The following is a 26,773-nucleotide window of genomic DNA, read 5'->3' as shown; positions in this document are numbered from 1 at the left end:
GGTGGCCAAGCCTATTATGCCATACAGTAATAGAAATAGAAGAATGACTAGAAAGTTTTGAGTAGCAAAACTGTTGAGCTTTTAAGGGAGCAGAAATAACAGAAGTAGCATGATCAACAGGTAATAAAGTGGATGGAAGAAAATGATACAAGCCATGAAGATTAGATCCTCTATGAAGAAGTTTCTTTGTAAGCTTGTCCTGAATAACAAATTGAGTACCATCAAAATTGATAATGTAATTGTTACCTTGTGCCAATTTCTGAACAAAGACAAGGTTAGAGGAGATAGAGTCTGTATGCAACACATTATTAAGTTTAAAAGTATGATGTGGAGTAGGGAGAAGACCTTTACCAGCGTGTTGAATTGGAATAGAGTTGCCATCTCCCATGGTAATCTGATCTGAGCCTTGATACGGTTGATAGCAATTAAGATGACTGAGATCATTAGTCATGTGATCTGTTGCTGCAGAATCCAAGTACCAAGGGCCTGGCGTTGAAGAGGAGCCTATTGAAGCAGGAGACATGGAGGCTGATGAAGAAATAACAAAATCTCTTGGTTATTGCTGTTGATTTTGATTTTGTAAATGTTGATTTGAAGACTGAAATTGTAGATCCATGCGATACCAACACTCCAGTGCAAAATGATTTGAGCCTCTACAGATTTGACAAATTCTAGTTGAAAATCTTTCTCTTCCTCGAGATGAATTAAATCGACTATAGCCTTTATTACGTCCTCCTCTTCCTCCACTAAAATAAAAAAAAAACCTTGATTGAAGCCAAAATTCTGAGATTGTGAGAAGGTATGAAATGAATTTGTAGATCCTTTGACTTATGACAAAGCTACAGTTGATTCTGTAGACCTCTTAAGCTTGAATTCTAAATAAATAGCTTCAGAACATAGTAAAACAGAAAGATCATCCATGGTGATGATGTCTGGTTGAGCACAAATTGCAGTGGCAAATGAATCATACTCAGAAGGAAGGCCATTCAAAGTAATTAAGACCAGATCTTCATCTTCAATGATAATAGAGGCTAGGGCTAACTGACCAACTAGATCCTTGATCTTGGAGAGATATTCTTCCATTGTATTGGATTTCTTAGCAACATTGTTCAATTTGTTCTTCAATTGATGAATATGAGATCGAGATAGAGTTGTAAACCTCTTTTGAAGAGAGATCCAAACCTCAGAACAATAATGAAATTGGAGTACAGAAGCATAGATCGAAGGTGTAAGTGTGGCAGTGATGCAACTGGGCAAGTGTGTATGAATCATGGTTCATTGAAGAAATTCTGCATTTGAAACTGAAGTTCCTGTTGTATGTGTGATTGTCGAAATTGGACATGGAATTGATCCATCAACATAACCAAGAAGATTCGTGGCTCGAAGAATATTCGAGAGCTAAGTCTTCCAAACTATGAAATTTGATCCATCAAGCTTGACTGTTACAAAAGATGAAAGGTTAGAGATTAATAGAGTTAGATTTGAAGGAAGAGAAGATGATAATGGCGATGCCATGGATCAGTTGCTCGTTGGAGCTTAAAGCTCTGATACTATATAGAAAAATTGTAATAAACTCATTCTTTATTCACACCACTATTGAAGTATACATCTGCTATATTTATATACAAAGGATAACAAACTAACAAACTATCTTAACAAACTTGTAACTGACTTCCTAACTGTGTAACCAACTCTAAGCTTTCGACTGAGCCGGTGAATTAGCTGAACTGTAACTTGAGCCTGAGCTACATGAGCTGGCTGAACCTGAGTTGGTTGAGCTATGATCCTCAACAGTTTGGGATTACACATGATTGGTCTTTCATTGGGTGTCAGCCTAGTTAGGATATGATGCTTTGACAGTGATACAGTGTCACAACCCAAACCCGCCCCTATAGGTTTAGGGTTGTAACCGGCTAGTAATCCTAAGATTATTGAAGGTCTTTGAAACAGATTAACAAAATAATGGGCTAGCGGAAGCAAATAACAAAATACAATGTCCATAAAGATATGTAGATTTATATGGGGCAAAAAATTTAAACTTATATTTTCATATATTATGACATCATTCTAGTGTCAACACATCGTCATATGTACAGATAGAATAAAAAGGGACTTAGCCCTATATATAAAAGAGCTTTGATAGAGACCCCCTCTAATCACCACCCCCACACATACGTGGCGGGTGGTGATTGGAGGAGAAGGAAAAAAAAAAAGAAAAAAAAAGAAAATCTAACCAATGAGAGAGAGAGAGAAGGTCAAGGGGGTGGGGGAGAAAATGGGGTTTGAAGCTTTTTCCTATATAAAATAGACACAAGAAAATAAGAGTTTAAGACTTGATCACAAAACATCTTTCCAGGAACCTCCTCGTGAGGCACAGTGCTTGGTTGACAGAATAGATCCAGACTAGAAGTCTCAAGCCTGGTCAAGCGCCTGATCACCTACATACACAATATATTATAAACAATGAGCTGGAGCCTAGTGAATAACAACAAAGTAAAGGTTTTGATGAATGGTGTCCATATCAGATTCATAACTTAGAATTTAGATCAGAAACTGATTCATATACATATTCAGATTTGTAATCAGTCATACGTGGTACATCCATAAGCTAATAGAGCAGATGGTCATATAAGACCCATATACAGAATAGATTAGACAGATGATTACGCATAATCGTAACAGATAACCATATAGGTTTGATAGATAGTTCCATGATTGGAACCCACATAGATCCCTGGTACCAGGTAACAGATATCAGATAACAAATGCTAAGGATGCCATGATTACATTTCAGAAATTGGACAATCATTCATTCATTCAGAAAAAATCGTTTCAGAAAACATAATATAACGTATTATTAGAAAATACATATAAGTAAACATATCTTTACAGAATTATTACTCACAGATAGCTCTAGAAGCAAATCAAACGAATCATACAGATCAGACGGACAACGGCGCGTGACCTATACAAACACGTGGCAAATACATACTGAAAAACACACTCTGAAGACACTTGATCTATTATATTTCTTTCTTAGTGTGTTTCTAATTCATTTCCTCATTATTGTGGCCTAAACCATGGCTTAAGAATGCCTAAGATGAAATGTAGATGCAATTATGTACTTCAAAACACTTGACAAAATTTCAAAAAATAGGGCAGTTCGCTCGAGCGGACCCCTTGGTTTGCAAAAGTATTGAGAGCTCGCATTTTATGCTCGACCTAACTTTTTGGTCGCTTGAGCCATGAGCCTAACAAAGGTAAGTTCGCTTGAGCGAAGCTTAGGTCACTCGAGTCAACTACACTGTTTGCAAAACTTTGGAGAGCTTGCAAAGTATGCTCGAGCGAAGAGTTCACCGCTTTGTGAACTCCGAAATTTCCAAATTGTTCTTCATGCTTCAAAACTCAACTCCAATGCATTAAAACTTGTTCTTTTGTGCCAAAACGTTGGAGAACACTTGGAAACTTCTATAAAAACATGAATTGAGGATCAATTCTTAAAATCAAAGCCCAAAATCAAATCAATTCTTTAAAATCATGCTCAAATACTCTTCAATTCTTCAAAATCAAGCTTTAAAGTACATGCATGCAATAATACGAACTCTTAGCTTTCAAAACATGAACAAATGAAGTGTTATAAGTAAATTCATGTTGAATTCTCAAAATTATGCAAGTATAGGCCCATGCATGTAAGTATTTGTTGAAATTCAAACTCAAAACTTGGTGAATTATGCATGCACGCAAGATTTGCCTACAATTTCATCTTTCTAAGCTCAATTTTTGATCTTGATTATAATGTCTTCTTGAATTCTCATACTTAACGAGTTAAACACAAAAATTACTCACCTAAAGTCTTGAATTTGGACTGTGGAAGCTCAAATACTCAAATTCTCTCTAATCTCCATTTGCTTATCAATTTAAGCTCTCGTTCTAAGTTGGCTTCAATTCTCTCATTCTCTCTCTCTCCACATTTTTGAGGCCAAAGAAATGACAAGGAATAGGTAGTCTTAAGCTCAACGTACTTATTTATAGACTTGATTAACTTAGGCTAATTAAGTGCAATTAGGATTAATTAACGTTACTAAATTCTAATTATTTTGAATCCGAATCAAAATTTAATTAAACTTACTATAGGGTTTTAAAAATTCTAAATAACGTGTTGCCTTAGTCAATTTCATGTTCGGATGCCGATAAAGCTCTCAATTTTCATATCAAAACAAAATTTTAGACATATATTCCTACAACAGACAGATAGAAACACAAATAACACATGAGATGCCCAATTAACTCACAATTTCATCTTAAATACTTAATAAGCATTTTTAATTATGGATTAGTAGTTAATTACAGATCGGAATTATCACACGCAGTCACTTTTATTGTATACTTTCTTGCTCTTTATAATATTTTGATTTTGTTTTGTTGATTAAAAAATGTATATATATTGTCTCAGCCATCATATTTTTCTCCAAGCATCAACATATAAAGAGTGCACCAAGATGGATACATCATCACATCAAAAGCATCATATTCAAAAATATATTTACCCTTCTATACTCCCAAAAAAAAAAAAAAAAAAAAAAAAAAAAAAAAAAAAAAATCTAGAGTGACCTAGAGCTTAACCTCAAGTAGAAAAAAATACCAACTTTTAATCCTCTGACAACCTAGAACTTTCAAATTGAAGGAAGCCACACTATAAAGCCAAAAATTCAAAACAAATTAACGTAAAAAGAGTGAGTCAGATTCCAGTGAAAGTACGTGTCCCATGAAAACCATACAATTTGTAATTTTCAACTGTGGTCAACAATAAAGTTCATATAACATAATAAACTTTAGTTTGAAGAGATACCTAGTCCATTAGTTATTTGCATAGTAATTAATTTCAAAACTTTTTGAGAAATATTGAGTTGTAATAAAATTTATTATATCAAAGAAATATCAAAAATTAATTAATTGCTTGTCATCACAATCACAAACTTTGTATATCCATTACATAGTCATAGGGTCACGTTACCTCACAACTAGGATAAAGAAGTTGTTAGTTTTAGGATAAGTTTATATGATATCCTAACTTGATTTTTAGTAGTTAAAATAGTGGGAGGAAATCAACGCGTCTTTGCTAATTTTTAGGAGATAACATGACATTTGTCATGTGATGAGTGGTGTGGAGTATTGCTTCAATTTCACGTAATAACCTCTCTCGTGACTAAGGTAGTGACAGTATCATTACCTAAAAGCATATCCACCAAATTATAGCTGGAGTAATCATATCACATCAAACTTCCTTCAATAATTTGGTCCCCATTTCCATTTTATATACTCTCTCTGTCTCATTTTTTTTTCTTCCAACTTTCCATTTTGGTCCGTCCCAAAATGTCCACTTTCTATTTTGGGTATTAAAATTTTTTAGATTTCCAAAATTACTCATTATACACAAGTACAAACACATTTTAAAATGGGTGAATTACATTAACAGTCTCTGTAGTTTGAAACTTGTGTCACTTTGGTCTATGTCTTTTCAATTGTGATACATTTGACCTTAAATTTTGAATTTTGTTTCAGACAAAAACAATTAAAGATGTTTTCTTTGCAAATGGTCCATTTTAAGGGCAAAGTCGTTATATAACTTATTTTGTAATGGTTAACTTGTATGTTGTTTGAAATATAATGGCCTTTTTTTTAATGAATAATGTTTGAATTTTCTTGGTTATAAAGTTTTGATTGGTGTGATTTTCAGAATTTTTTTCTAATAAACTTAAAATTAAGTTAGTGAAAAAAAATTAAAAACATTTTATTTTTATATAATTTTATCTTTTAGGAGGGTAGAAATAATTTTTTAAATATTTTTCTTTATATTTATTTTCGTTAAATTAATTTATATTTTTTCAAAAGTCAAACATGGCGACAATTTTGATGTCATTATTAAGCTAATCCATTAAATCAAAATATCCAAAACTAAAAAAATTTCATATATTAATGTTGGCTTTTTGGCTTTTCGAAGGGTATTTTTGTAAATGTGAGCGTGCCAGCAAGGATCAATCAGTCCTTACAAAAATTGTGATTGCCAACCAATTGCCAGACGATTGTGTTTTAGTTCTTTCAGCCTCAACGAAGAGGACTTTTACTGGTGGCTTGACTTAGGAGAAATTAAAAGGAATAACAGTAATATGAAAAACAATTGAAGTATTTCATTAAAATGAACACTTACAATGGTCCAAACTCAGCCTCGGAGAGGTTTACAATAGCAATCCACTTGAATCTACTTGAAACTACTCCTATGAATCGAAGTGCAGTACGGGTATTTAAAGTGCAGGTATTTAAAGAACAGGTATTTAAAGACTGGAAATGTAAAAGACTAGAGAAGAAAATATATGAAGTAAATGACTGATTTGTATGATCTGAGTCCTCCTTTTTTCTAGGAGCTGCCCTGCTATTTATACTCGTCAGTGATGACCTTCGAACTGCACTTCGAACAGTCGAACTGCTCCTCCATGATCGCTGATCATGCTTCCTTACAAGTAGCTCTATTATGCCATTACTGGCAGTTGAGCTTCCCTCTTGTATTTGAATTTAAATATGAGTAACCGTTGAAGTTATGTCATCTTGCATCCCGTTATTGATTTAGTGTTACTCAGATCATGTGAGAACCAATATTTATTGCCACGTGTACGATCAGGATTGAAGGCTTGAATAACCTTCCTTTATTACCCTTACTCTGCCACGTGTCAAACTGTAACTGGCTTTTACAAAATATGTAGCCAACATTACCCCCCGCACTAATATACCCAATACTTGGCGATATTAGTGGATTACAGTTTTCCCGCGCCTCTAGAACGTGTATGGAGTCCAAATTCTGGAAACACAACCATCATCCATTTGGTGATCATCTGCAATAACTCGTCGAACATCCCAATACCTTAGTATTCGAACAGGCCATGGCTGCATCAACTTCCCTTTTCTACTGATCAAGCATATGAAGAGCCTTTGAGTGATGTTGTTCCCCCTCGAAAGAACCTCTACGCATTCATTAGCCACCTTTACCCGCCCTTCTCTATTAAGGTAATGGAGGCTTTTGCAGATTATAAACCTTTGGACTAAGAACACATTGCCTTTGATCCCTTGGTTTACAAACTTACAGATACAAGGAGTTCTTCCCCTAAGCTCCCTTTGTATTTTGACCGAACTACTCTCAAGCCTTTGCTTCGACAAGTTGCAAATATGAACTTAGGAACCTCTTCTTCACCGATCTCTACATGGGATGAAGCTGTAACCTCTTCACCCTCTGGGGCTTCTGGCTGGACAAGCTGGTCAACTCCTGAGACTTATGATCTAAGGGAGCGAATCAATCACCATTTTGTTGAGTTTACTGACCCCTTGGAGTTTCCCTCCTACGCTCGAAGCTCAGTGGTCTATCCTTACGTGCCCATTGACCTTCGACGTAGCTTAGAAGAGACTCTGCTTGTGGCTTGGTATACTTCTTCCATGCCTACAAAGATAATGCACCCTGCCCAGCGCCCAGAAGAAGCACAAGGGTACAGCCCTTCATTCTTAGCCAAAAAGGCGAAGATTTGTTCTTCTGATTGGCTTGATTATATTAATGCCTTTGTTCCTTCTGCTCCCGTGCCATCTCCCATGATAGAGGCATCCACACCTTCTTCTGCATCTTCTGAGATAGAAACATCTGCTCCCTCCCCTTTATCTTCTGAAGCAGAGCCATCTATTCCCTTTCCATCTTCCGAAGCAGGACCATCTTCTCCTCCTCCTTCTCCCATTCTTTCCTGGACAGAGAAACTAAGACTTTCCCTTCCAATGGACAAAGTTTTTCCACCTTACCAACCTCCGTCACCCCCTTCTCCAGCCGAGCGAAAGCAAGCTTAACTTCTGCTCGCGGCTTTCTCCCACCTGCCCTTCAATGTTCTTAAGGATGACATTCCTCTTAAGAACTTTCAATGGGCTTGTGATGTCCTGACTAGGGGTTGTGTCCTCAACCCTCTTGCCCAAGCAGAGCTTCACATGTTCCTAGATCAACTTCCGGTGCTCCTCTACTGGCATCGGAATTCTAAGATCACCATCCAATCTCTGGATCAACTTTTATCTCTCCGAATTCATGCCCAGTATGAAGCAGAAAATTTTATCGAAGAGTTCGATGACTTCAAGAATAAAGATTCTGCGTACTGGGACGATTTGGTTATGGATGAATTGGAACAAAAATCGAGGGAAAAGGCTTTCGAAACAAAGGCTGAAGAACTCTATTATGAAGTGAGAGCTCATCAGCTTATGCAGCCAACTTTAGAAGAGATAGAAGAAATAATAAAGAAAGAACAGAAATTTATTGACCATTGCTGGACAAAATTTCATGACCTTGTTATTTATTCTATTCCTTATTTTTATGAACTTGAATTTGTACCCAGATAGGGTCACTTAATGTAATCGTCTTGGCTTTAATATAAACAAAGTCTTTCTGTACTTAACACTGTTTGACTCTGCTTCCTTTTATCTCTAAAAGCTAACTCATAACTTCGAATTGAACAATCTCATCCTTCGAGTCAATTGTTTAATGAAGTACTAAAAGAACCAACATGTCTTATTCCAATTTATGGAGTAAAATTGACAATTCTGGCCGATATCGTCTGGAATTAATGCTTTAAATTTTAACAATAATACTCCTCAAAACCAATTACAACCAACATATGGTCATGGTTAATATAATCAATCAATTTCAAATTGACCATTTTTTTTCTTTCGAAGAGTAATATGTATAAAAAACCAACAATTGGTTTTGATGCTTTGAACAGTGTTTCTCATACTCAGAGAATATTAGGGTTTGCTCCGAAGGTCGTTACTTTGATTCATAATCCCTAAACAGGTCTTTAAACCCTTTGAAATAGACCAATAATCAAGCAATTTAGCACCTTTACGCATATAATAGGCTTCGAAGCCGGCTTATGTATTTCGAAGCCGTTGTTATTTAATTTTTTTTGGCGCCAACATCTTGTCTTCGAAGCCAAATATTTCATTTCGAAGCTGGCCCCAATCCCGGAATAAGCTCTTCCCTCCAAAACTATCAATATTGGAAGAGATTCCTCGCATTCGTACTTTTAGTACTTAACGACTCGTGGGGTATAATTTCGGACACAAAAACCCTCTCGTTTCGTGTTCCGAAATCTCTTGCCTTTTACAAACCCTTCTCTCTACTGGTTCCTCTTTGCTTCGGTCTTCATCTTCTGAAGAGTGTATCATCAATGGCTTCTTCTTCACAAAAAGTGCCAGCCTCAGAGCGTGTGGGCTCATCTTTAGCTTTGAAGAGGCTTATTAACGCAGAATGTGAGAAGTACAAGGCTGGAGAGAAAAGCGCTATCGATGGGCGTATCTTCGTCCCTCGTCATCATGAGCAGCAGAACTACGTGCTCGGACCAATTTTTAAGGAAGTCCTTACTGAGCTCCCAACCTTTTATCCGCGTCTGGTGGACCAACGTCTCCTTTATGAAGGTGGCCTTGACTGGAAGAACTGGAAAAGCAATCGTCCTCATCGATGCTGGCCCACGATAAGACCGGAATGGCAAGAATGGTATGATCGGATCATTCCTGCCAAGACACTGGATCTCCAAGAGCTCTGCCTCCTCGATGCCCTTCGACTATCTAGGGTAACTATCTCAGAGGACCCTTTCCTAGTTCCTACTGCTTTGTGCTTTTGGAACCCCGTCTTCAATTTCTTTCAATTCAGATGTGGGATGATGGCCCCCATTGTTCTTGATATTTGCCATCTATTAGGAGTATCCCCCATTGGTACCCCCATCACACCAGATTTTCCTGACTTAGCAGTTCCTTTCTCCCTCCCCTCTCTTAATTCATCTTACAGTGATTTTGTTAGAGCCGAGAACAAAAGAGTAGGTCCAGTAACTGATAGGGAATTCTTTTCCTTTTTATTATATTGGCTTTGCAAATTTCTTTTCTACACCTCCTCCCAAAGAATCATGCCTGAATTTGCTCCTCTTGCCAAAGCCTTGGTTTTGCAGAGAAGAGTAGCCTTAGCCCCATACATTCTGGGTTATGTATATAGAGTTTGTTCCCTCTTTTGTGAGAAACCCTTAGATGCTAATCAAGGGGGACCATTTTGGATTCTTCAGCTTTGGCTCTTTGCCTATTTTACTGAACTACAATCCAAATGTCTTAAATTTTCTGGGCTACACTCTGTTACTCATGGCATAAAACTAGCCAATGCTTCACTTTATCCAGCTACTTTTGCCTTTTATTTCTCCTTCTTTCATCAACTACCAGCTGCTCTACCTGATCACCGTTTTCGTCCCTTCGAAGCTAGCATAGGTCCAGCCTGGTTGAACCACTTCCTCAGCGACAGGCTCTGTGCCTTGCCTATTCACAAAGATATATGGGCTTCCCTACTGATCCCTAGAGAACTGTTTATTGGGACCACCAACCCCAGAGCCTATAAATGCATAGCTGAGCCTTATTGTCCTGCTCAATTTGCTAGACAATTTGGCCTCACACAAGGAGTTCCAATACCTCTCTGCAGCAACACCAACCTAACTCTGACCAAGAGAGATTTGAAGGTTCGAAAGTCAAGGCTAGAAGAGGCAACCTTCAAGTTTATGGATGATCTGGCCACCTTTGAGTACATTCCTTTCATTCCTCAAGGCACATTTTTGAAAAGATATCAGAGTTGGTGGGTGAGTAATATGGAAGTTTATTTAGTTGAAGGTGATCAGAAACAAAAGAAGCAGAGACTGCTTGAGCCTGAGAAGAAAACAATTGAGGTGCAAGAAGAAGGAAAAGAAGATGCAAAAGATCAAGAGCATGAGTCACCCTTGATGAGGAGGAAAAGGATGATTGATTTGTCCCAAGAAGAGACAACCATTAGGGAAGTAGAGGAGGAGGTTATTTTTAAGGAATCCAAACCTCAGGCTGAAGGAGCTGAGAAAACAATTGAGGAGCAGACAATGCCAATTCAAAGAAAAAAGAGAAGAAAGATTTCTGTCTCTTCTTCTGAGTTTGATATCTCCCCTTCCAACTTTGATGAGGATTCTGATTCTGAGACAATTGCCCAAGCAATAGGAAAGAGAAGGAAAATGACTGCTTCAGCTACTGCCTTGATTGAAGATCCCCTTCATGAGGCAGCCACCAAGGTCGTGGAACGAGAACATTCCAAAGCCATAGTCGTCTTTGAAAGGGCTGAGAAAAGACGGCAGCAACAAATTTTAAGAGAGAGAGCTGCTGCTGCTGATGCATTGCAAAGGGAATTAGCCAGAAAACAACGGACTGCTGGACACTATTCTCTCCGCAGTTCTCCCATCAGTACCAGTGCCTCTGGAACAAGTAATTTCTTTCATACCTCTACTGTTTTTTACTTTGTCAGCTTGTGGTATTGAAGTTTAACATTGTTCTGCATTTCTTCCTTTTGCAGCGACAACTACTGCACTCACCTTTCCAATGAGGCCTTCCTCAATTTCGGTTGAGGTTGATCAAATGCAGAATGTCAAGGTTGTTCGAATCGTACTTCCACTTCCAAAGCCTATATTTGACGTACCTTCCTTAAGTCCCAGTATTCCTGCATCTCTTCTTCTTGGATTAAAGCCATACCTCCCTTTTTTTGGCTCGTGACCTACCTCAGTCTACTTTTCCTTCGAGCCTTGCTCTTTTTCCGTCCTTTACAGAAACTCCAACTGCTGCTCCATCCCCAGTGGCAGTTGATTCTCTCACAGAGGACACTAGTAGCTCTTCAATTCATGGCTCATCACCAATGCCCACTTCCAGCCCCTCTTCACTTGATTTGCTGGTGGCCAAGACCATAGAGGCTGCCAAAGATGCTCCATCCGTTTCTCTCATCCCTATGCAGCCCTTTGTGTCTTCCACCACAACACTCTCTATGCCCTTCATGTCAAGGGACGAGGTAGACATTTTTGAAGGAAAACTAGCTAGTCTCTTTGACATACCTTCTACCTCTCCCACCTCTACTGCTGAAGCTGAGCCATTAGCCTTGGCTGACTCCCTACTGGAAATCTTCAAGAGTTCTCCTTCCTCCAGCAACAAGCCTTTTGCACCTTCAGTAGATTTGGACACATGTTTGCAACTGTTGACTTCTTTTTCAAGGATCCCCTTCGAGGTTTTACAAAGGCCTATCATCAGGAATGGGTTCCTTCAATGCTGTAATATTGCTGAGCAGTCTGCCATGAGTGTCTCAAGTCATCTATCTCAGGCTGCAGCTACTATTGATTTTTATCTCAACATTTGCCATGCTGCTAAGACTGCGGATGAGAAGCTGGCTAAGGACCAGAGTTTTGTTTCTCAAGTGCATACTGAAGTATCAACTCTGAAAGAACAACACTCTTTTGCCTCCCACTTTCGAGTCCAACTTCTGGAGAAGAAAGCTCAGCTTGAGGAGGAGTTAGCCGCAGTAAACCAAGCCTTGGTTCGAACTGATAAGAAACTGCACATCACCAATCAAGGGCTGGCTGATCGAAAAGAAGACATGGCTGTGGCTATTCAATTATTTCCTTCTTTTAGCAATAGGAAAGCTATTGTACAAAACCAATTAAAGCATTGTAATGATTTTTGGGCCAATTTGTGGCACAATGTACTTGATTCTTTATGAAAGCACAATATTTTATATATCATTTGAGCAAGCTTGTGTTTTTGCATATGGTGTTCACTCTATCCCTTGTGTTTCCCAAATGGTTGGAAAATAAGGTTTTAAATATCTGCCATTAATCTTTTTGGGATGTACATAACCATTCAAATTTCTTAAATGGTATGCTCCAAAAGGCAGAACCCTATGAATTTGATATGGTCCTTCCCAGTTAGGTGACCATTTGCCAAACTTATGGCTTTTAATCCCAATTGGGAGTATTGTTTTCCATACCAAATCACCTTCATCAAAGCCAATGTGTTTGACTTTCTTATTATAATTCTTGGCTGCTTTTTTCTTTTGAAAAAGAATGCTATTTAATGTCAAAATTCTGGCTTCATCTATGCCTTCTAATTCTAAGCACATACTTTGATGGTATTGTTCAGGATTCAATTGATCTTGACATCTTACTCTCAAAGATTTAACATTAATCTCTACTGGTAAGACTGCATCATGTCCATATACTAAGGCATAGGGAGTGACTCCTGTGCTTGACCTCGGTGAGGTTCAATATGCCCACAGAACATCCAACAATAGGTTATGCCAATCCCTGGGATTGTCATCCACAACCTTTTGTATTCCTTTTTTCAAAGACTTATTGGATGACTCAGCTTGACCATTAGCTTGTGCATAATAGGGTGTGGAATTAATAAGACTAATTCCAAATTCTGCCACAAAAGACTTCACCATCTTCCCATCAAACACAGTTCCATTATCAACTGTTATGGTTTGCGGGATGCCAAATCTATGGATCAAATCTTTAATAAAACCAATAACCTCTGTTTGGTCTACAGCCTTGTATGGCTTAGCTTCGACCCATTTAGTGAAGTAATCAGTGGCCACTAGAATGAAACAATGATGTTTCGAAGAAGGTGGGTGTATTTTTCCCATCATATCCATGGCCCACCCTCTGAATGGCCAAGGCTTCACTACTGCATGTAGGTCAGTTATGGGCACGTGCCTTATTGTGCCATGCTTTTGACATGCCTGACACCCCTTTGCATATTCTATGCAGTCTTTAAGGATGGTTGGCCAATAATAGGAATGCCTTCGAAGCAACCACCTCATTTTTATACCAGGTTGATGAGCACCACAGATGCCTTCATGGACCTCAGCCATGGCTGTTAATGCTTCTTTCGGGCCTAGGCATTCTAACAATAAGCCATCTCCCCCCCTTTTGTAGAGAGCATTACCATATATCATATATTGCATAGACTGCAATTTGACTTTTCTACTGGCCTTCGAAGATGGACCAGCCAAGTACTGCATTATTGGATGCCTCCAATCTTGTTCTTGTAAGTCATTATGATTGACTTCCAAGATCACATTCCTTTTATTCAAAGGTTGTATTAATCTCTGATATGTTGTTTGGCTTATGTCCCTTTGGGTATTATCCCTTCTCTTGAAGTTCGAAGCTTTCTGAGCCACATCATTGGCTCTATTGTTCAAGAATCTTGGAACATGGGTTACATTTGCTATTTGAAACTGAGAAAGCAAATGTAATGCAACAACATAATATGACAATATACTTATGCTTTGACACTTGAAAATTCCTTTCACTTGGTTAACCACCAATTGAGAATCTCCAAATATGTCAACTGCATGTACTTGTAATCCAATAAGAATCTCTAGTCCCACAATTAAGGCTTCATATTCAGCCTGGTTATTGGAACAGGTAGTTTCATCTACTCTGAAACCATGTGTGGTTTCTACCCCTTGTGGAGATCTTATTACAACACCAATTCCAATTAAACCATTGGCTTTCGACCCATCAAACCACACCTGCCATGGCTCAACATTAGCCATACCAAGCTCCATTATCTCCTGGCTCTCTGTGTGAGATGGATGATCTGCCAAAAAATTGGCTAAAACCTGCCCTTTTACTGCCCTTTGAGGGACATATTCTAAATGAAATTCTGACAAGGCAAGTATCCATTTGCCAATTCTTCCCCTCAACATTGGTCTAGATAACATATATTTAACCAAATCTGTGGTTGCAATCACCAGGACGGTTGTAGGCAAAAGATAATATCTCAATTTTATTGCAGCAAAATATAAAGCAAGACATAACTTTTCAACAGCTGAATATTTACATTCACAAGAATTTAAAAACCTACTAAGGTAATAAATAGCTTGCTCCTTGCCTTCTTCGTTGTCTTGAGCCAAGAAGGCTCCCAATGAATCCTCTGCTGCAGCTATGTACAACTTCAAGGGCTTGTTCCCCTTTGGTGGCATCAGCACTGGAGGGTTAGCCAAGTAGGCTTTGATACCTTCGAAAGCAATTTGATGCTCTGCTGACCACACGAATTCTTCTTCAGCTTTCAGCCTTAACAAGGAAGAAAATACTTTAGTTTTCCCTGCAGTGTTAGAAATAAACCTTCGAAGAAAGTTAACCTGTCCAAGGAACTTCTGCAATTCTTTCTTACTTGATGGAGGCCTGGCTGCAATGATGGCTTTGGCTTTGTTCTGGTCAATCTGTATTCCTTTCTTGTGTACCACATAACCCAAGAAGTTTCCAGATGATACGCCAAAGGCACATTTAAGAGGGTTGAGCTTTAATTTGAACCTTCTCATTCTTTCAAAGGCTGCTTCTAAGTGAAACATGTGCTCTTCCATGGATTGGGATTTAACCACAATGTCATCAATATAACATTCTAAATACCCTCCAATGAGGTCATGAAAGATAGTGTTCATGGCTCTTTGATATGTAGCTCCAGCATTCGTTAGACCAAATGGCATTTTAACCCATTCAAAGGTGCCAATATTCCCAGGACATCTGAATGCTGTCTTGTGGATATCTTCCTCTGCAATGCAGATTTGGTTATAGCCGGAATGCCCATCCATCATTGACAAGACTTGGTGACCTGCTGAACTGTCTACCAGCAAGTCCACTATAGGCATAGGGTACTCATCTTTGGGGGTCGCCAGATTTAAGTTTCTGAAATCGATACATACCCTCATTTTGCCATTCTTCTTGACTACAGGCACAATATTAGATAGCCACTCGACATACCTGGCTGTTCTAATAAAACCTGCCTTGAGGAGTCTAAGGATCTCTTCCTTAACCTTCTGAATTACTTCTGGACTCATCCTCCTTGGTTTCTGCTTGTAAGGCTTGAAATTAGGCTTCATGGGGAGCCAATGTTCCACTAATGACCTATCCAATCCTGGTAGTTCATTATAAGACCATGTAAAGCAATCTTTGTATTTCTTCAGAACAACCAGTAGCTGGTTTCTGTCCAGAGCATTCAAACAAGCACTTATATAAGTGGGCTGTTGTACAGAACCTTCCCCTAGATTTACTTCTTCTAAAGGGTCTTGTGCATGAGAACTCCCTCTGGTTTCTTCTACCTTTAAAGTGATCTTCAAGCTTGGTTCTGCCCCCAAGTTCTTCAATTCAATATCTCTGCCCTCCTCCTCATAGACAAAATCTGTCCACAAGGCTTCCTCTTCCTGTATCTCCTGGACTTTTGTTTCAATGTCCAAGGCACAGTACTTACCAAGAGCCAAGACTCTAGCCTGTTGCTGCTGCTGTTTGCAGCCAATTATCATGGCCTCTCTTTCTTGCTCCTGAACTTTCTGGACTATTGCTTTTATATCCAATGCTGAAAATTTAATCAAAGCCAAGGACTTGGCTTCTTGTGGTTCCTCTCTTTGCCTATAACCAGGCATCATTGTCATCTTTAAGGACAACCTCTTCATCAGCACTTTCTTGGACTAAGTGCTTCAGGTGTGTCACCTCCTCATCAGCCGTCACTTCGGCTGAACTGTCATCTTTCATCAGTATACTGAGCGGTGCCACTCCCTCAATATATAATTTAGCCTCCGCAAAGTCTGCACAGGCTATGAAGGGTTGAGGATCTGCATCGATTTCCTCTGTCTCTCCATTGCCTACAGCCATCATGATTTTCTGATGTAAAGAAGAAGGCACACATTTGTTAGTGTGGATCCAATCCCTTCCAAGCAAAGCATTATATTTAGCATTACTGTCGATTACGAAGAATGCTGTCATGCAATCCCTGGTTCCCACACTTAAATTTATGGGTAGAATCCCCTGAGCCATTTGCTTATCTCCAGCAAAACCAGCAATGGTTGTGCTGGTTGGTATCAACCTGGGATTCTTTTTTCCTAGTTTCTTCAAAGAAGATTTCGGGAGTAGGTTTACTGCTGCCCCATTGTCTATCAGGACTCGGTTCAGCTGTATCCCATCAAAGAAAGCCTTGATGTACAAAGGCCTGACGTGCTGCGTCATCGAATCCGAGGGGTACTCAAATGGATACGATAGATTGATGCTTACCACTTCCTCACTTTCATATTCATCTTCCATCGGGGTAACCATTTCGAAATTATCTTGCACCATACTTGCTTGCGAGTCTTCACTAGAGATCTGAACTGGATCAGCTTCCTGCCCCTCTTGATTTTCATCTCCAGCTTGGAATTCCTGTGGTAGTATGTGTACCATGTTCACTGATACTGGGGGAAACGAGCCAAACTGGATGGCTGGCTGTACTTGTTCCCCCTCTTGGTTACTTTGGTCGACTCCCTCAGAAACATCCTGCATGATGCATTCTGGTATTTCATTGCTAACTGATCCCTTCGAAGGATCTTTCTCAACTGGCTCTTCAGTCAGAAACGTTTGCTCAGCCATGAAGGCTTCGAACATCTCTTCCTCCACGACCTCTTTCTTCTGGCTTATGCTAATTTCTTCTTCGGTCTCGCTATCTGTCTCCATCAGAGCTTTCTCCAACCCTACCAAACTAGTCTTCTCTCTGGTTTTTAGTTCAGAATGAACCTTGACCAACTGTTCTCGGCTGCAGACCACTTTGCTCTGTGGAACTGGCTTTGGAGCATAGTCTGACTTTGGGTTCTTTCTTCCTTCCGTTTTGACTGGTGAAGAATTTCCTCCACTTTCCTTCAGATCTTTCTGATACTGGGTGTACCTGCGCTGAATTTTTCTTCTCTGTGATCTTGAGATGACTGGGACCATGTCTGGTTCCCTTGTCTTTGGGTGTTTAAGCAGCACCCAGTTATTCGGAGCCACCATAGGAGGCTTGATCATCCTGCCTTGGTTTACAACATCTCCTCGAACAGGCAATTCTCTAGGTTTGTTTTGCATTACAAACCAGTCTGGGACTCCAGGTACCCATGAACTTGCTGATTCAGACGCTGATCTGCCCTTTTCCACCTTCGAAGCCATCTTCGAAACTGGCCGTGAAGGTAAGTGCTTGGTTTTGTCCTCATGTTTTGAATCTGATTCAGACCTTCGATAAGGGTGACCATTTTGTGTCCTGCGTGAAACTGGTCTAGGGGGCCAATCTCTGGCTTTGATTCCATGAACTGAACCTCTCTCCAGTTTTCTTTCAGAATGGCTACTCTCCATTCTATAATAGTTATGTGGCCTGGATTCATGCAAGAGCTTCTTGCCTTTGTCATGCATTCTGTTCACCACAGGCTCAACCACTGGTGGTCTCTGCCTATCACTAGCCGGATACGGCCTTTTGTTGTAAGCATTGGTTGACTTAGGACGTCTCTGAACATCCCTGTAGTATTGCTTCCCATCAGTTGGAAGCCCCTTCAACCACTTGTAACTGAGTCTGCACCTGGGGCACATTCTCTGCATCACCGCTGCTTCTAAAGAATCATCATCTAGTGATTCTTCATCAGAGTGTTCCCTCTGGTGCAAGAAACCTTGTTCAATAACTGGTGGGCTTCTAGTATTCTTCTTGATGTTGGTTTGATTAGCAACATGCATCTGCACATTGACTTCCTCCAATTCTGTCAAGGACAAGTTCTGGAAGTCTGATGTAATGACATTGGCTGCTGCCTCTCCAACTTCTGGAAAGGGATCACTGTCAATTCCCATGGCTTTTTCTGTTTTAGCTGAGAACTTCAAACTTCCTTTTCGAATCTGTTCTTGGATCCTGTCTCGAAAAACAATGCAGTTTTTAGTCGAGTGAGACCAAGAATTATGCCATTTACAGTATACTTTTCCTTTTAGTTCATCTGGAGATGGTAGGTTTACTCCTTTAGGTAACTTAAGGAAATTAGCCGCGAGCAAATGATCAAAGATGTCATCTGCTTTTGTTAAATCGAAAGAGTATTTTCTGTAAAAGTCTTTCTTTTTAAACTGTTGGTCTATAGTTGTATCCTTATGAATTAATGCTTCACAGATTACAGGTTCTTTGCCTACAATCTCTGCTGCATCTATTTCATAATTAGGATCTCTATAATATGTCTTATATGATGCATTATTTCGATCTTGTTCCTCTTCTAATAATGCTTCATATCGAGACACCTTATAGGTCAGTTCGACCAAATCTCTGAACTCAGTTGAATCAAACTTCTTTCGAAGCCTGAATTCTAAACCATTTTAAGCCAATCTGACGAATTCTGGCTCTGGTAGGATGACTCTACATTTATTTCGAGCCCTTTTAAATCTGGCAACAAACTGAGTAGCCTTTTCTTCAGGCCTTTGACTCAATCTAGCCAAATCTGCCATAGATACTTCTGGCTCTGATTGGAAGAATTGGGCATGAAATGCCTCTTCCATTTGTTGCCAATTTTGAATGGAGCCAGGTGTAAGGTTGATGTACCATACAAATGCTCCCCCCGTTAGGGAATTTGGAAATAATCTCAGTTTCATATAGTCATGGTTAGTAAATTCACCGCATTGAGCAACAAACCTAGCAATATGTTCTATCGTTGATTGATTTCCAGTCCCATAAAAAAGGGTAAAATCTGGTATCCTGAATCCCCTTGGGTATTCATGTACCCTATCTACCCATTCTGGGTATGGTTTTCTGTATATAGGAGTCTGGACCCCCCGAGCCATTGGTCCACATATCTCCCTAACAATATCAGCAATCTGGTCTCTAGGGACCATATTTTGTGCCTGCTGAACCACTACTGGAGGGGCAAACACAGGATTTGGTGGACAAACTTGTGCTTGTGGTCCTCTTGGTCCATACGGTGGTAAATTTGGGGCTGGTTGTCCTTGCGGTGCAGGTTGCTGTTGAGGGTATGGGTAACCTCTTTGAGCATGACCTGCGAAAGGACCTGCAAAAGGTGCTGGAACAGGTGTTGTGTCTCTGCCATTTGTAGGAAAACCCTCCAACCCCCCGGGTGTAAATTCGAATAAGGGATTAGTGTACCCCCTTGTGCCAGGTATGGCTTCGAACATGGGATTTGTAACCATTCTCATGCCGGTTTCTTGTACTTGGCCAGATCCACCAACCTGTGTGGCTTCATTATTAAGTACTGAGGCATTTTGGCCTGCTATAGGCCTTGAAATGGGTTCATACCAAGACTGAGGTGATGGTCTTTCAAAGTTTTGGGTACTAGTTTGACCATTAGAATGTCTATTAACTTGCATAGGCTGTTTTTCTCTAGCCAATCTTTGTTGGGGGACATTTACAACTTCCTCCGTGTGTCTTGTGTTTGTTGGTTGGTGGTTATTCATTCGATCCAAAAAGGATGTTGCCCACCTTTCCATTGTGTTCATTAATTGTTGTCCCATGGCATCTATTAAACCATCCCATGGATTTGTTGGTTGAGTAAATGGCACAGTGGATGATCCAATTCCTTGGTTTCGTCCAATAATATGAACATATGGTTCTTGTCCAGAAGTACTGGTCTGTTCGACCATAGGTTCTGATAATATAGGAGTTTCCACAGGATGTGTTACCACATTATCCTCTGGATTTGGTATTTCTACCTCTCCTTCCACGCCTTCTTCCATGCGTTCATTTTCTCCTTGTCGTCTTCTTCTAGCCATTTTTAATTAGGTCCCATTGGGCGTGCCAAAAATATATGTTGGTTTTTTGGCTTTTCGAAGGGTATTTTTGTAAATGTGAGCGTGCCAGCAAGGATCAATCAGTCCTTACAGAAATTGTGATTGCCAACCAATTGCCAGACGATTGTGTTTTAGTTCTTTCAGCCTCAATGAAGAGGACTTTTACTGGTGGCTTGACTTAGGAGAAATTAAAAGGAACAACAGTAATATGAAGAACAATTGAAGTATTTCATTAAAATGAACACTTACAATGGTCCAAACTCAGCCTCGGAGAGGTTTACAATAGCAATCCACTTGAATCTACTTGAAACTACTCCTATGAATCGAAGTGCAGTACGGGTATTTAAAGTGCAGGTATTTAAAGAACAGGTATTTAAAGACTGGAAATGTAAAAGACTGGAGAAGAAAATATATGAAGTAAATGACTGATTTGTATGATCTGAGTCCTCATTTTTTCTGGGAGCTGCCCTGCTATTTATACTCGTCAGTGATGACCTTCGAACTGCACTTCGAACCGTCGAACTGCTCCTCCATGATCGCTGATCATGCTTCCTTACAAGTAGCTCCATTATGCCATTACTGACAGTTGAGCTTCCCTCTTGTATTTGAATTTAAATATGAGTAACCGTTGAAGCTATGTCATCTTGCATCCCGTTATTGATCTAGTGTTACTCAGATCATGTGAGAACCAATATTTATTGCCACGTGTACGATCAGGATTGAAGGCTTGAATAACCTTCCTTTATTACCCTTACTCTGCCACGTGTCAAACTGTAACTGGCTTTTACAAAATATGTAGCCAACAATTAAACATACCAATTACACATGAAAAGCCTAATATCCGTTCATTATATGATTACCTATCAATAAAAACAACCACCCATTACGTGATCATCATCCAAACACATGCTAAAAATTAATTTGATAAAAAATAAAAAATAAAAAATGTAAAAGATTTGACATTTTTATATAATTTTATCTTAGGTGAGTAGGATAACCACAGGTTGGTTGGCCTAGTGGGTGACGACTAAAGCCTGAAGGTTTGTTCCTTTTCAGGTCTCAGGTTCGAATTCCCTAGTCAGCAAATGCATACCTTGGGACCATGGACCGTAGGGCTTACCACGGACCGCAGGGCGTAAGCTCTATTTTGGAAGGCTTGATCGGGCTGTAGGGATTTAGTCTGGTGCACGTAAGCCGGCTCAGGATACCTACATAACAAAAAACAAGGTAGAAATAATTTTTAAAAATTAAAAAATAATTTTTTGACATTTTTTTTTTGTCAAACTGGTTTATTTTATAAGTTTGACGACTTTGCCCATAAAATGGAGCAACAATATTTTCAATTTTTATTTGGAATAAGATTCAAAATTCATAGTCAAATATATCACAATTGAAAAGTCAGGAATCGAAATGACATAAGTTTCAAATTACAGGAACCGTTAGTGTAATTCACCTTTTTAAAATTTAAAATCAAAGGGTATTATGGTAAAAATATTTTAAATTTTGAATTGATGTGTCCCTTAATAAGTTGGATGGGATGCTTGAAGTGATCAATGGGTGAGGAGCAGGCCTTTTTTTTTTTTTGGGGGGGGGGGGGGGGGTACTTGATTTGGTGGCTAATCATAAAACAGGTCAGATACTGTTTGAGGTAAAGGGCTTTGATGAAATTGCCGGATGGTTGCTGCTGGTTATTGCTTGGATTCTGTGGTTTGGTGCTGCTGTGTTGCTGGTTTGGTCTATTTTGTTGGTGTATTGGGCTTTAGACTATGTATTGTGGTTTGTTTTAGTTTGGCTGTTTTGGTTGTCTTGGTGGTTGGTTGGTGTCTTACCAACCTCGGTGTTGTGATAGGAAATGATTGGATTCGTGTGTATAGGTGTCAACCTAGTTGGGATTAACACATTGGGTTATAATGCTTGAGCACTAGCCTTCTGTTTTATTGATGTATCACTTTATAATACTTTTTGTGCTAATCAATAAAGATTTTTGCTGATAAAAAAATAAAATAAATTGGATTCCTCAAAATGGACAAATTCGGATAGAGGGAGTATATCGGTTCATGTGGCCCTTTAACCTGGTGGTCCATAGGATCCCAAATTGTATTGGTTCTGGTGACCCTATCGGCTATATTTGGATATAAGTTCAACAAAAATATTTCAAGAGAATCTTTTTATGATTTTTTTTATTAAATTTTTATGATCATTATTATTTTAAAAGTTTGTTTTAGGTTTTTATTTTTGGTAATCCCGTTTGACAAAACTCCTTTCAGTTGTAATTGTATTTGATCTTTTATTTCAGTGAGGCTATGAGTTTTTAGATGCGAATCCAATTCGAATTGTGCCTTGCAGAGATGTTTCAGAAGTGAATTCTTTCATGTTTGCCACTTTATTGACTATGTCGTGGATCGAGTTGCCCGATTAGCTCGCGAGGATCCAGGGGGCAGCGCCCCTTGGTGGGTTCGGGGTAGCGCCCAGGCGGGGTTGAGGGGCAGCGCCTCGGAAGCAAAAAGCAAAAATGTAGTCGAAGTTGCTTGTCCGCTCGAGCGGTCGTTTGTGCTCTCGAACGGAGAATCTTTGGTTCTAAAAGTTTGAACTATCTGCAAAAGTACTGGAAGTTGTGTTTTTGCGCTCGAGCATCAGTCCACTTGAGCGGCCATTCTTGCGCTCGAGCGGAGATCGCAGATCAGTTTTCTATAAATATGTGGTTTCATCCGTTTTTAGGATTAAGGCTTCTAAATCTTCTTCTTGGATATTAGGTTTTATATCTGGAGCTTCTTCGTTAGTTTCTTTAATGTTTGTTTGAGTTTAACTCATGGTTTAAAAAGTATATATCAAATGATTGTTTCGTTCAATACAAAAGAGAGAGAGTTGTTTTTCGGTGGGTTCCAAAGAATTTGGACCTAAAGCTTTGGTGGATTCTGGAGTGGCTCATCGTCGTGGATTCGACATCGGCGTTGTGGATTCAACGTTAGGTAAGACAATTCTAAGGTGAAGACCGTGGTGGAAGAGGCATATAGGGGTTGGTTTAGTTCGGGCGTGGATTCGCTAGGTAATTGAGAGTACGCTTGTGTAATTTCTTTTGTCTTCTTAGTAGATTGTTTTGTGATTTTTGTCCGTGGTTTTTTTATCACAATTGGAGGCGCTCCAATTGTGATTTTTCCACGTTAAAATCGTTGTATCGATTTGTCTTGATTGCTTGATTGAGATTGTTATTTCCTACTTAAAATTGATATATAATCACAAATCAATATTTAGAAAATTTCTAGATTTTTCAGTTTGCAACTTGAACTCATTTCCATGGAAACCTTAAATTTTATGAGGCAAGAATTCATTTATTTTAATATAGTTTTTGTCCCCAAATAAATTTTAAAGTTTACTAAAGCATGCCAATAACATTTCTATAAATTTATGAACAAATCAATCATTCTCTTCAACATAAAAGTGACGGTAGATAAACATGAAGCGTGAATCTCCATAATATAGTATACTCACCTCTAGATACACTAAGAGGTGCAAGACTTTACTAGAAGTGTTAGCTCCCACATTGAGTTTAACATAAAAAGAGTACACTAAGATGGATTCATTGTTACATCAAAATCATTATACCCAAAAATATGTTTTCAAAACTTCTCGCCTCTATACCCTTAAAAATAAAATAAAATTAAATTAAAATAAAAATAAAAGTTAGTACTTGTTTGGCATGTTGTTATTTTAGCACAATATCCTGTTTTGGTCACAATCATCTTATTTGAATTACATCACATCTCTACCACATCAATTTAAACTCAATTCATATTTTACGTTTTTTCGTAAAAAGTAAAAAAGTATACTAATCTAGCACTTCCCAAACAACCTCTTAATTTAGAGTGACCTAGAGCTTATCCTCGACTTTAAAAAAAAAAAAAAAAAAACCTACCTTTTAATCCTCCGACAATCTAGATCTTCTAAGTTGAGCCAAACAACGCTACAAAGCTACATATCTAAAAAAAGATTAATAGAAAAAGAGTAATCTAGAGCCTAGTAAATATACATGTATTAAGGAAATCCTAAAATCTGTAATTTTAGGTTAGGATCAACAGTAAAGCTAATATAACTTAGGAAATCCACTTTGCTATCCAAACATACAAATTTGGTTCTCAATCAATTTGTTCTCATAGGTATAATCTGATGTTTCAATATCAAACCCAAGCCAACCAACTAAGGTTATCAACATTTCCAAATCCACTTCTTACATTTGTAGTTTTACACGAAGCACCATTTGTACAATTCCATGAGTGTAAGATAGGGTTCAAGAAAAGGGTTGGAAAATTCGAAGATCTTCAAAGATCCTTGAAGAACAACTTCAAATTCTCTAGAATATGATGAGAGGCTTAGATTCTTCAATAATCTCAACTTAGGAACACAACAACAAAGGAGATGATGGAGATAAGAGATTGGGTGAAGAAGAAGGCAAAATGGTTAGAGAATAGAATAATGGCAAGGCTCTCCCATTGATCTCCCACTTTCACTCTCAAGGTTGATAATGGAGAAGGGAAATTAGTTCTTTCCCAAGAGTTAAAAAATCTCCAAAATCCATTCCTTGTAAAGCTATGGGTGGGTGCTATTTATAGGCACCTCATGATGTAGGATGGAGCCCATGTGCAAGGCACATGGGGGATATTTTCTCTAACCACCTTGTCCGAGGGGGTGACCTCTCCGAGGAGGTGACTTCTCCGAGGAAGTGACTTCTCCGAGGAGGTGACCTCTCCGAGGAGGTGACTTCTCCGAGGATGAGAAAACCCCGAAGAGGAGATCAATCCCTCGGCGAACCCTTCTTCTTAGCCACACCTAACCAATGATCCCCAATCATCCCAAAGGGCCAGGGGTAGTCCTAGAGGACGTCCTGCCGCAAAATATTGCCGAGTCTCATGGACCCCCCGGGGTCGTGCCACCTCGACCCGGGTATAGGCTAGTTTAACCGAAGAGTGAATTTATCTCCACTCACCGTCCTCGGGATCGGGTCCTTTGTTCGAACTCCATTACGTCCATGGTTCTGGTGCGTAGATCCCGGAAAGCTCCGAGCCCGCAAGTGTTCTGGGACTCATTAACGGAGCGACTTCTAGATTGCGTCTGAATCCGTTCGAAGCCAAGTATTTCGGACCTCTAGGTTCGTGGATCCGAACCCTTTCGAATCCGAGTGCCTCGGATCTCTAGGCTTGCCTAATACCCTTTCGAGTTCCGGGCCTGAGTAAGTCTCTAGGTTCGTGGATCCGAACCCTTTCGAGGCTTAGAGCCATTTAGCCCATTTGATGGTGATAAATCTGGTCCCACCAGTCTTGGACTTGCGACAAATTTGGGCCCACTAATCTTGGGCTATTGGGCCTAAATAATTTAGTGGGCTGAAATTAGCCCCTCTTACATTTGCCCCTTGCGTGTATGAGAAATTTTGAATTTCTCATACATGCATACTGTCATTTCTTCGACCTTATTTCGCATCACGTTCCCCAAAAAAAAAAAAAAAAAAAAAAAAGAAACGTTTTGTCACGACAGAGCCTATGGATAAAGTTGATGACGCACTTCAATTTACAGAAAAAATTGACAAGCAAAAAAGAAACGTTTTTTTTTTTTTTTTTTTTTTTTTTTTTACCTCACACGTGCCTTTGTTGTTTGGCACACACGGATAATGCTCTTTTTTTTTTGTTTTTTTTTTTATTTTTATTTAAGGAAAGTGCCAAAACCCTAAGCCTCACCAACTTTTGCACAGCCGCCACACCCACTTCTCACTCACCTCTCTCTCTCTAGAGGCCCAGACTTCATCTTCTTTAATGAGGGTCTGCTGCTACAATACCAGAGGCCATTGCCGTGCCCTCCTTCAACAAACAGCCGAAGACCCGCACCTTCTTGCACACTGTCGGCGGCCAAAGCTTCGGCTACCACTAGCGTTGCGGCAGCTCTCCGTTCTTACTGAAGTGGCCACCACCCTACGGACCGTCGGCTTCTGCACGAACCCGCCGTGGTGCTGTCCCGTGCGTGATCAGTTCAACTCACGCAGCTCGTCTGTCTCACGCGCAGTTCTTACACCGCCGTTGCACCTGTCAACCGTAACCGACTAGCGATGACCACGCCGCCCCCTCAACGTGGCGTGGGTCTGTCCGTGGCCTTTCTCGCATACTGCCGCTGGTTCTCTTCCTCTCTTTTTATTCGTTTTAAAGCTTTGAATGTGCTGGTTGCTGGTGCTTGCTTTAATGTCCAGAATTTGGGCAGATTATCTTTCATTATGAAAGTATAACTGAAAAAGAATGCAGACAAGCATAGCAACAGAAATACCCGGGAACAGAATGATATCACAAGCCCGACCATACTCG

The 26,773-nt window shown here is 39.5% G+C and overlaps 1 protein-coding gene and 1 long non-coding RNA gene across 3 annotated transcripts in view; both read left to right on the top strand.

Moving 5' to 3' along the window:
- The window catches only part of LOC114274923 (MADS-box protein SOC1), a 49,220-nt gene that overhangs the window by 8,211 nt on the left and 14,236 nt on the right, over positions 1-26,773 (top strand). The window lies entirely within an intron of this gene.
- Positions 21,515-23,688, top strand: LOC145806191 (uncharacterized). The gene is made up of 2 exons (XR_014348935.1): positions 21,515-21,659; positions 22,779-23,688. It is a non-coding gene; the product is annotated as an uncharacterized LOC145806191 (long non-coding RNA).

The sequence above is a fragment of the Camellia sinensis genome, chromosome 13 (assembly GCF_055761805.1).
Source record: "Camellia sinensis isolate YWXY chromosome 13, ASM5576180v1, whole genome shotgun sequence".
In the NCBI taxonomy this organism is placed as follows: domain Eukaryota; kingdom Viridiplantae; phylum Streptophyta; class Magnoliopsida; order Ericales; family Theaceae; genus Camellia; species Camellia sinensis.
This window is presented reverse-complemented; position numbering and strand designations above follow the sequence as displayed.